At 39.9% G+C, this 12,451-nt stretch overlaps 1 pseudogene; it reads right to left on the bottom strand.

The window, feature by feature from the left end:
• Window positions 1–677: 677 nt before the first annotated feature.
• Window positions 678–7,316, bottom strand: LOC102825289 (annotated as a pseudogene).
• Between the last annotated feature and the right edge of the window lie 5,135 nt (window positions 7,317–12,451).

The raw sequence follows: 12,451 nt of genomic DNA, 5'->3' as shown, positions 1-12,451 counted from the left end.
ATGCCAATATTGTTAGTGAAAAGATTTGTGCTACTTTGAAAACTCTCAAGTAATAAAATTCTATTAATCATAGAGCTGTAAAGTTTCAAAGTGTATCATGTTAATGTTCAGAAGTCAAAGAATAGTCTAACTGGTTTTTTTTTTTTCCCAACTGTAACAATTTCCCTAGAATAATAGAGTTTGACAGTAGTGACTGGTGGTGATTGTGTGCTGTGGAGTAGTAGGTTCCAACTCCTAGTGATCCTGTATAGGTTTTCTGAGGTTGTAAATCTTTACGGGAACCAAAAGCTTCATTGTTCTTGCATGAAGCACCTGGTAAACAGTAGTGACTAACATCCTTTAATTTAAAAAATTCTTGCTTTCCCAGAGAAAGAAGGGAAAACAGGAAGAGGAGAAGCATATGGAATGTGTGACTAGTTGTTTATTAGGAGTGACTGAAATAAAATTGAGTCCCATCATCATCATCAGTATCATCTTGGCAATGGCTTTAAAAGAAAAGTGGTCAGATGAATATGATTACCTCTCATTTTCAACCAGTAGATAGTCACCATGGATATAGACAGTCGACATTCTGTCAAGAATGTTGAAGATATGTTCTATAATATAGCATGTCTACTCACAGGGGGAGACTCGATGGCACCTGACAACTCACAGGGGGAACCAAACTAGGAAGTAACTTATGAGTACTTCTTGATTTCTTCATACAAGACAAGAACAGAAGCACCACCCATGCCTCTGAGCACATTGGATCATGCATCCTTGAAAAAGGTTTTGCCTTCATCATGAGCAATCTTTCTCCAGCAGTCAAGGGTGCCTGTGTACATGATATCGGTTCCTTTGCACCGTGACTACATCAGGTGGTGATGAACTGTGCCAAATGCTTAGGAAGTCAACCCAGCCACAGCAGTGACGGATTGAGCCATCATCCACCTGACAAAGATGTGAATATTCCGGGGATCTGGAAGCATTCCCTTTTCAACGTCATAGATACTGAAGTAGGCAGCTCAGTAGATGATAACACCCTACACAGACACATTAAAGCCTTGGGATAGACCCTTAATCCCATCCAATTTGGAGATCTTAATTGGGCAGTCATGAAGGACTTTGAACTCTCTTTCAGCACCAGGTTTCCCCATATCAGTTCCTAGATGGTAAGAGCAAAATCAAGAGGCACAAGGACATGGCCCCAGGAACACCACTTGATGCCAGATTTCTGGCAAAGCAGTGCCAAAACGGGGTCCTCTTGTCCATACCACCCAGGAATATTTGCTTGTGTTTATCTTTGAAGACATAGTTGAGAGCTTGGGTGGGGGAAGTATCAGATGGCGTTGGCCAGGTTACCACGCCAGAAGGACAGAACTACCTGCTTCTTGGGAATATCAACCACACAATTGATAATGTCCTCATATTGCTTGTTGGCATGCTGCAGCTGCTACAACAGCTTGGCCCATTTGATGGGTGTTACCATGATCTTGGAGATAGCCATGACCACTCCATCTGCAAGGAAGTCCTTGGTGAAGGACACAGTGGCATCTGTCACGTTGAAAAAGAAGCAGGAGGTGGCAGGCAATGGAAAGACTGGAACCAGAATTGGATTTGACTCCCGGGTGCTGGCATTATGCTTTTTAACAGCTTGAAAGATTAGATAGAAACCTTAGGGGAAGCAAATTTATGTTAATTTGGGGAGGAAATGACTCAGAAAAGGAGGGTGAGAATGGTTTCACAAATTAAAGAATATAATCAAAGTCGCTCAATTGTACATGTAGAAGCAGTTGAACTGGTGTGTTTTTATCTATGTATAGTCTCCACAACAACAATATCATTATTTTTTAAATGCTTGCTTTTATTTAAGTTCAGAAGTGCAAGACAATCCTATAAAAGCTTGAGAATTTCTTTTGAGGATGGGAAATGTTTCCATTTGAAGATTCAACACTGATATTGGGAAGCATTGTGAGTCCGCTTCCAGGCTGTGGAAGGAAAGAGACCTGTTTCCATTGGTAAAGTCTCCCACAGACAAGAACAGAGAAACAGTTCAGTCAGGTGCAGTGGATTTGTACTCCGGTCCTAGACCCTGGAAACTCTCAGGGAGCAGCTGTCAGATGAATGGTGGTGCCCTTGAATAAGCTACTCTAAGTCAGAGTTCAATCAGAAAAGCAGACCACAGTGAGTATGAAGTTTAGAGTAGGAAGTAAGACTTTACACAGTTATAAGAAGACCTCTGGATGTAAAGTTCAACAAGGAGAGTTTGAGAATCAGTCAATAACTTTTGAAGCACCAGCACAGGTAGATAAGTCCCAGTTGTCAGCCTAACTTCTGACGCTAAATCTACAATGGTTGTTAGCATAGTTGGCCAGTTGGGAAGAAAGGCTGGCCAATAGAACATGGGGCAAGGAAAAAACAAGGGCAAATTAGAACCCTGAACTACAAAATCAGTTAAAACCCAAGGTCACAGTTCAAGTTAACCAGCTGCTCCTCAGAAACCCTAGACAGAGTCACTATGGGTCAGAGCCAACTCAACAGCACTTAACAACAACAACAAATACCTCTCTAGTGTGGTGCTGCAAGGTCGGCAGTTCAAACCCATCAGCTGTTCCTCGGAAATCTTATACAGGGTGGAGCTCTGGTAGCGTAGTGGTTACGAATCGGGCTGTGAACCTTAAGGTCAGCGGTTCGAAACTACCAGCCGCTCTGCGGGAGAAAGATGAGGCTTTCTACTCCCGTAAAGATTTACACCCTCGGAAACCCTGTACAGGGTCGCTATGGGTCGGACCCGACTCGATGGCACTTAACAACAACAACAACAACAATGAGTTGGAACTAACTGCATGGTACTTAATATTAACAACAGTACCTCTCTGAAGTCTTGGGATGGTTCAAACTGTTAACATCCACAGTTGCTAGCACAAAAGGTTTGCATTTGATCCCACCCAGAGGTACCTAGGAAGAAAGATCTATCAATCTACTTCTGAAAAATCTGTCATTGCCAACCTCATGTGGCACAGTTCTACTCTGACAAACATGGAGTTGCCACAAATTGGAGTCAACTCCTTGGAAACTGGTTTAGTTTTTGGTTTAGCATCTCTCTTTGTTCATACTTCTCATCATGAGCAGTAAGAGCCGCTGCTTCACGTTCACCTTTCAAATTGCACTGAGAGATAACTGAGTAAACTAAACTGTTTCATTGCTGGACTCCCGACTGTCAGTATTTTGTGTTGTTAGGGTGTTATACTTTCCTTTTGGACTGATCACTTTCCCCAAAGAAGAATCCTTCTATCTTCTGCCTATAAATTTTGCTGCCACGTTTCTGAATCACGGAGCAGGTTGTTTGCAATACAGACTTATATTTGGTTCCTTTATTCTGGGTACAATACTCCCATCCTCATCTTGACTGAGATCCTAAGACTAGAGTTCTTCTATTTGACATCTTAAGAGAGTAAACCTCTAGTTTTCTGCCAGATTCAAGAAGAGCATTTACCCAACTTTTGTGGGCCTGGGGCAAAAATCTATGAAATAAACTGCATCCTATGTAGACTTTTGATCAGCATTCACTATGGATTGCATCTCAATGTAAAGAAAACAATATTTCTCACAATAAACATGGACCAATAAACATGATAAATGGAGAAAAGATTGAAGTTGTCAAATACTTCATTTTGCTTAGATCCATAATCAACACTCATGGAAGCAGCAGTCAAGAAAATAAATGACATATTACAGTAAGCAAATCTGCTACACAAGACCTCTTTCAAGTGTTCAAAAGCAAAAATATCAGTTTGATTCTAAGGTGTGACTGAGTTAAGCTATGGTATTTTCAGTTGCCTCATATACATGTGAAAGATGGACAATGAATAAGGAAGACTAGAAGAATCTGTGCATTTGAGTTACGGTTTTGGAGAAGAATATTGGAGAAGAAGACTGTCAGAAGAACAAACAAATCTGTGTTGAAAGAAATACAAATCAGAATGTGCCTTAGAATCAAAGATGGTGAGACTTGGTCTCTCATACTTCAGAAATATTATCAGGAGGAGCCAGTCCTTGGAAAAGGATATTATGCTTGGTAAAGTGGAGGATCAGCGAAAAGAGGGAGATCCCCAATGAGATGGGTTGACACTGTGACAGGAGCAATGGGCTGAAGTGTAACGTAACAGTTATGAGGGGGCCCAGGACTGTTTCATTCTGTTGTGCATAGGTTCCCTATGAGTCTGAACCAGCTGCACGACACCCAACACCAACTTGTTTTCTTTCCTACCTGTGCCAACTACAGTCTCAAGTGCCTAGTACTTTCAATTCATGAGGGTTGCGTGGGGTTGTTGGTTTATTTATTTATTTATCATAAATTGACATGCTTCTGAACTTTCTTAGATTTCATTCTTTTGATCTCTGAAGTCAGTTACCACTCAACTAGCAGCTTTCTAGCAGCTAAATCCCTGTTTATTCTCTCTCTTTCTCTGTGTGTTATGTGTGTTTAATCCACTACTGACCCTATAGTGAAATTTCAGGTGGGAAAAATAAGTTGAGTCAATTCCGCCTAAGCGAGCCTAAAGTAGAGAATAGAACAGCTCCGTGGACTGAGGCCCAAAGTCCTTATGGAAGCAGTCAGCCACATTTCTCTACCACGGAGTAGCTGATGGGTTCAAATTGTTATCCTTTTAGGTTAGCAGCCAGTGCTTAACCACTGTGCCACCAGAATGCCTTAAAAGTAAGTAAAGCATATGTCAATCTGCCATGTTTCCATTTGAATCAGAGTCCTATGTTTTACATTTTGTCTTGAGTGTGGTCTAAGCTTAGCGCCTGACTTCTAATGAGTAGAATGTGGCAGGTGACAATGTGTGCTGTCTGAGACTACATCATAAAAGGCACTACAGAATCCCCCTTGCTCTCTATTCTAGGCACAATGCTGAAGGGGCTACCTGGTGTCTTCTAGGTAAGAGAGAAACTAAGGAAGAATTATTAAACACGAAGAACTAGAATTTGATGGTTTTGAAAATTCCCAGTATCTCCCGAGGACAAACAAAGCTAAAATTAAGGAATGCTTCCCAGGGCACTACCAGGAACTTATAATCTAGAGGTGATGCTGAAGATAGGTCTATAAAATACCTTGTTGCCAAAAAGCCAAGTCACAACAACACTATAGGACTGACTTGAAAGCCCATAGAGTTCCCAAGGCCAGAGGAGACTGACTGCCACATCTTCCTACCACAGAACAACTGGTGGATTCAAACTGCTGACCTCTGGGTTAGCAGTAAGTGCTTAACCACTGCACCACCAGGGATCCTTAAGAAAATACCTTGCTAAATATGTAAGATAGTGCCTTGGAGAACTGTTCAGTCAAATAATAGGCCTTTTAAGAAGCTAATAGGTGTTGTCCATCCATAGTCTTAGCAGAAGCCCAAGATAGAAACAAAGTTATCTTGAAGTGATTTGTAAATGTGTGTTTTGTCTAATGGAATGAATTTCAGTAAAATTGACAGTACGTCCATAATTATTTTTTTATGGTAGACTTTTTATTTTGGAATAATTTTGAATTTAAAGAAATTTACAAAGATATTGCAGAGTTCTGATCACAAGGACCCTATAGGACAGAGTAGAACTGCTCCTTGGGATTTCTGAGACTGGAAATCTTCATGGAAGCTGGCAATCTCATCTTTCTACCTGTGAGGCTGATGAGTTTGCACCAAAGACCTTGAGGTAAGTAATCCATTACTTAATCCCCAGTGCCACAAGGGCTGCTTTAAATTTAAATGCTGTTGTTGTTGTTAAGTGCTGTTGAGTAGGTTCCGACTCATAGTGACCCTATAGAGAGTTTCTGAGGAGAGACTGATGGGTTTGAACTGCTGACCTTGGGGGTTGCAGTCCAGTGATGATCCTACAGTGCTATACCAGGAGTCCTTAAATTTAGATGTTGTTGTTGTTAAGTGCCGTCGAGTCGGTTCTGACCCATAGCGACCCTGTACAGGGTTTCCGAGGGTGTAAATCTTTACGGGAGTAGAAAGCCTTATCTTTCTCCCGCGGACCGGCTGGTAGTTTCGAACTGCTGACCTTAAGGTTCGCAGCCCGATTTGTTACCACTACGCTACCAGAGTTGTCAAAATAACATCCAAAGATAACTGTAACTATTTACACTGTCCTAGTGGATGAGATTGCTACCCTATCTTTGCCAGTTTAAATAGTATTAATCTTTCTAATTTTTCTCAATCCTATGAGAGAAAGTGTCCCATTATTGTATTCATTTATATACTTTTATTTCTGTTGAGGGCAAGGATCTTTTTGCATGCTATGGTTTGAAAAACACTTTGGTTATTTCACATGCAATTTTCTTTGTGTTTTCCACTCCCATCTTACAAGCCTAGTAGCTCTGTAGGATAGGCACTGAACTGTGAACCACAGGTCAGCAGTTCGAGCCCACCAGCTGCTATGTGGGAGAAAGATGAGGTTTTCTGCTCCCACAAAGATTTACAGCTAGGAAAACCCTATACAGGGTCGCTATGCATTAGAACCGACTCAAAGGACTTAGCAACAACATCCCTTCTTGGTCTTTGCTCTTCCACAATACCTAGCAAATCATTCATATTACAAAAATGTGTAGCCTTTGAATGAATGAATGAAACTCACATATGCAGAAAGTTTCCATTGAACCTTATAGGAATGTTTGACTTTGGATTAAGAAAAAGTATTCTTAGCAATCAGTTAATTTGATGGAGTCCTGGGGGGATGCTGTAGGATAAGCACAGAACCACAAGGTCGGTAGTTCAAACTCACCAGCATCTCCTTAGAAACATTGTAAGGGTCGCTATGAGTTGGAACTGACAAGTCAGCACTTAACAACAACAACAATTAATTTAACTACTGTTGTTGTTGTTAAGTGCTTTTGAGTCAGTTCCAATCCATAGCAACCCTGTATAGGGGTTTCCAGGGAACAGCTGGTGAGCTTGAACTGCTTCAAACTGACTTTGCAGTCCAGTGCATTAACCCACAGCACCACACCAGGACTCCTCAGTGACACACCAGGATTCTTCATCAATATTCAAATATGATTCAAATGTTCTTTCCTTCTGAGCTTCTCAGTTGTCTTTGTTATCTAGGGCTGCTATCACAGAAATGCCACAAGTGGATGGCTTTGTTGTTTTTGTTGTTAGGTGCCATTGAGTTGGTTCCAATTCATAGCAACCCTATGCATAACAGAACAAAACACTGCCAGTTCCTGTGCCACCCTCACAATCAGTGATACAATTGAGCCCATCACTGCTGTCACTGTGTCAATTCATCTGGTTGGAAGGCTCCCTTTTTCACTGACACTTCACTTTACCAAGCTTCATGTTCTACTCCAGGAACTGGTCCTTCCTGATAATATGTCCGAAGTATGAGCAATGAAGTCTTGCCATTCTGGCTACTAAGGAATATTCTGTACATCTTCCAACACAGATTTGTTTGTTCCTAGCAACCCATGGTGATGTTTAATATTCTTCTCCAACACCATAACCCAAATGCATCAATTCTTCTATGGTTTTCCTTATTCACTGTCCAACTTTCACATGTGTATGAAGCTATTGAAAATACCATGGCTTGGGTCAGTCACACCTTGGTTCTCAGTTTGACATCTTTGCCCTTGAACACTTTAAAGAGGTCTTCAGCAGCAGATGTACCTTATGAAATACATGGTTATGAAATACTGATGCTTCCATGAGTATTGATAGTGGATCCAAGTAAAATGAAGTCTTTGGCAGCTTCAGTCTTTTCTCCATTTAACATGATATTATTTTTTTGGTCCAGTGGTGAGTAGTTTTGTTTTGTTTACACTGAGATGCAACCCATACTGAAGACTATGGTCTTTGATTTTCATCAGTAAGTAATGTAAGTCCTTTTTATTTTCAGCAGCAAAGTTGTATCATCTGCATATTGTGGTTGTTGTTAAGTGCTTTTGAGTTGATTTTGACCCCATAGCAACCCTGTATAGGGTTTCCGAGGAGCAGCTGGTGAGCTTGAACTGCCAACCTTGCAGTTCAAATGGCTTTGCAGTCTGGTGCATCTACATATTACAAGTAGTTAATGAGTCTTTCTCGAATCCTGATGCCATGTTTTTCATCATATAATCCAGCTTTGAATCAGCATACAGAATGTATAAGTATGGCGAAAGAACACAACTCTGGCACACATCTTTCCTGATTTTAAACCATTCCGTGTTCCCTTGTCCTATTGGAACCACTGCCTCTTTTTCTATGTACAGGTTCTTCATGAGCATAGTTAAGTGTTTTGGAATACTCATTCTCTGCAATGTTGTCTATAGCTTGTCATGATTCACACAGTTGAAAGCTTTTGCATAGTCAATAAAGAATAGGTAAACATCTTTCTGGTATTATATGCTTTTAGCCAAGACCCATCTGACATCAGCGATAATATCCCTCATTCTATGTCCTCATCTGAATCTGCTTTGAACCTCTAGCAGTGCCCAGTCAATGTTTTGTTCAGCCATTTTTGTATTATCTTTAGCAAAATTTATTTGTGTGTGATATTAATGATATTGTCAGATGATTTCTGCATTCTGTTGGATCTCTTCACTTTGGAATAGGCACAAATATAGATCTCTTCCAGGTAGCTGTCATCCAAATTTCTCAGCATAGATGAGTACTGCATCAGTTTGTTGAGATTTCAGTTTGTATATCCATCAATTCCCGCAGTCTTGTTCCTTTGCCAGTGCCTTCAGTGCACCTTGGACTTCTTCCTTCAGTTCCCTGGGTTCTTGATCATATGCTTCCTCTTGAAAGGGTTGAGCAATGATCATGTCTTTTTGGTACAATGACTCTGTGTATTCTTCCTTTCATCTTCTTTTGATACTTTCCTCATCACTCAATATTTTGCCCATAGTATCCTTCAATAGTTCAAATTGAGGCTTGAATTTTCTTCTTCAGTTCTTTCAGCTTGAGAAATGCTGACCATGTTCTTTCCTATTGGTTTTCTCACTCTATGTCTTTGCACATTTCATTATAATTCTTCACTTTGTCTACTCAAGCTGAGTTTTGAAATTTTCTGTTCAGCCCTTTTACCTCATCATTTCTCATGTGCTTTAGCATTCCTATACTGGAGAGCAAGTTTCAGTTTCCTTTGATATCCATTTTGGTGTGTTTTGTTGTTGTTGTTTTATTTCCTGTCATTTTAATGATCTTTTTTGCCTTCTTCATGCATGATGCTCTTGATGTTACCTCACAATTCTTCTTGTCTTTGGTCATTAGTATCTAATGCATGATGATTGGATACTAATGCATGATGATTAGATACTTGAGATGATTTCTAAATTCAGATGGACTCTGTTCAAGGTCATCTTTTGGCTCTCATGGCACTGCTTTAATTTTCTTTAGTTTCATCCTGAATTTGCATATGAGCAATTGATGGTCTGTCCCACAGTCTGCCCCTGTTTTGGCTGATGTGTCCACTGTATCTTCTCACAAGTATAATTAATTTGATTTCTATACATGCCATCCAGTGAGGTCCATTTGTATAGTTGTCTTTGATGTTTTTAACAAGGTATTTGCAATAAAGACGTCATTGATCTTACAATATTCTACCATTGGATCTCCAGCATCATTTCTATCACCTAGGCCATATTTTCCAACTACTGATCCTATCTCTGTGTTTCCAACCTTTGCATTCCAGTTACCAATTATTGTCAAGACATCTTGATTGCATGTTTGATCAGTTTGAGAATGAAGAATTTGATAGATTTCTTCAATTTCATCATCTGTGACCATAGTGGTTGGTGTGTAAATTTGAATAATAGTGGTATTACCTGGTCTTTCTTATTAGTTCATTGTTGGTAAGTGCTGTTGAGTAGGGTCCTACTCATAGCAACCCTGAACAGGGTTTCCAAAGAGCAGCTGATGAGCTTGAACTGCCAACCTTGTGGTTCAAACCAAACTTATAGTCCAGTGCTTTATTCCACACCAGAACTGCAGATCTTCCTTGTTGTTGTTGTTGTTGTTAAGTGCCATTGAGTTGGTTCTGACCCATAGCGACCCTGTATAGGTTTTCCGAGGAGCAGCTGGTGAGCTTGAACTGCCGACCTTGCAGTTCAAGTGGCTTTGTAGGTTATAAGTATATGGATATTATCCTATCATAGACAACACTATACTTCAAGACAGATCTTGAAATATTAGTTTTGATGATGAATGTGACATCATTCCTCTTCAATTTGTCATTCCTGACGTGTGATAGTTAGATTCAAATGGCTAATACCAGTTCATTTCAGCATACTAACACCTAGGATGTCAATCTTTATGTGTTCCAATTCGCTTTTGAAAGCTTCCAATTTTCCTATATTCATACTTCATACATTCTGTTTCAATTATTAATGGATATTTAACATTTGTATCAATGACGAAAAGATTGAAGTTGTCAAGGACTTCATTCTTCTTGGATCAACTATCAACACTCATGGAAGCAGCAGTCAGCAAATCAAATGATGTATTGCATTAGGTAAATCTGCTGCACAAGACCTTTTCAAAGAGTTGAAGAGCAAAGATGTCAGCTTGAGGACTGAGGTGCGCCTGACCCAAGCCATGGTATTTTCAATAATCTCATATGCATGTGAAAGCTGGACGGTGAATAAGGAAGACCATAGAAGAATTGATACTTTTGAGTTATGGTGTTGGAGGAGAATATTGAAAGTGCCATGGGCTGCCAAAAGAAACAACAGATCTGTGTTGGAAGAAGTGCAGCCAGAGTGCTCCTTGGAAGCCAGGATGGCCAGACTTCATCTTTCATACTTTGGACATATTGTTAGGAGGGACCAGTCCCTAGAGAAGGATATCATGTTTGGTAAAGTGGGCAGAGGAAAAGAGGAAGACCCCCAGTGAGATAGATTGGCAAAGTGGCAGCATCAGTGGGCTCAAGCATGGCAACAATTGTGAGGTTGGCCCAGAACCGGGCAGTGTTTTGTTCTGCTGTGCATACTGTTGCTATGAGTCGATACAAACTCAATGGCACCTAACAACAACAACAGCTGTTTCTTCTCATTTTGAGGATGACTCTAGCAACCAGAAATTTATTGTCTCACAATTTTGGAGGCTGGAAGTACAAATTCAGAGTGCTGGCTCTAAGGGAAATCGTTCTCTGTCAGGCCTAGGTAAAGGTCCTTGTCTCCTTTCAGCATCTGTAGGTCCAACATTCCTTGGAGATCTCCATGTGTCTTAGCATAAACCTTTTCCAGCATGTAGGATCTTCACAGTGTAGGGCCCCCCATTCAAAGGATAGACTCTAGCCCTGGCTCCTCTTTCATGGTAGAAGCAGTCTCTCTTTACTCACTTCTCTCTTCTTTCATAATACAAAAGAGACTATCTCAAGATACAACCTTATCCTGTAGATTTCATCCCACCTTATTAACATCTAAGAAGTGAGGATTTACAAGACAAAGAACAATTATATCAAATTAGAGTTGATCACATCAGAGCATGGGGGTGACATTTCAAATTAAATCTCATCATAGAGATGATCACTACATTTTAACTGCTAAATCACTGAGAATCCTGCCCCAGCCAAACTGACACAAAACCTTAACTATGACATTAGTTTTACAACTTGTCCAGGATAATCTTTTTCTAAAAGTGGCCGTATACTTTTTCATCTTAAACATGGCAGAATTGTTTTATAAGAAATAATAGTGATGGTGGGCCATGGAGTCAGTACCAACTAATAACAATCCTGCACAGGGATTCCAAGGCTGTAAATCTTTATGGTAGCAGAAAACCTCGTCTTTCTCCTGCAGAACCACTGGTAGTTTTGAACTACTGACCGTGAGATTAGCAGCCCAACTCGTATCCACTACACTACCAGAGCTCCTTATAACAAATAATAATTATTTCAAAAAGAATACTAGAAACAACAATAAAAATGATGAGAATCGCATCTGTTTTGCAGCATCTACTATGTGACAGAGTCAAGGTGTGGCACTGGAGGTTAAGCATAAGATGGTTAACTATAAGGTCAGCGATTCAAACCCACCAGCCTCTCCTTGGAAACAGAGTTACCATGAGTTGGAACTAACTTGGCGACACTTAACAACAAGAGCCCAATAAGTTAAGTACTGTTTTCTACACTATGGAGATGAAAAAGAAAAAAAAAAACTGATATTAAGTTTAAATAAATTAGCTACAATCAAATAGCTATTAAATGGTAGAGTTGGAATTCAAACCTTTGGGTGGTTGATCAAAGACAGTATTCTATTTGAAGTGCTCAGGTGATTTTCTTAGAAATAAATCATATTCATAGTGCTCTTCTCATTTTGTGTGTTCAAAGGAAAAGGAGGCTTAAAAAAATTCCATACTTTTAAATAATGAATATTGGAATGATATGCTTTTTTTCTGCCTAACAGACCAACTGATTACTGCTATTGATTATTTTTTTCAATAACTACTAGAAAGAAAAGAAGATTAAGTATAGAAGAATGAGCATTTTCCTTTCC

This window comes from Chrysochloris asiatica, unplaced genomic scaffold (assembly GCF_000296735.1).
Source record: "Chrysochloris asiatica unplaced genomic scaffold, ChrAsi1.0 scaffold00163, whole genome shotgun sequence".
In the NCBI taxonomy this organism is placed as follows: domain Eukaryota; kingdom Metazoa; phylum Chordata; class Mammalia; order Afrosoricida; family Chrysochloridae; genus Chrysochloris; species Chrysochloris asiatica.
Note: the sequence above shows the minus strand (reverse complement) of the source record. Positions and strands in the feature narration are given on the sequence as shown.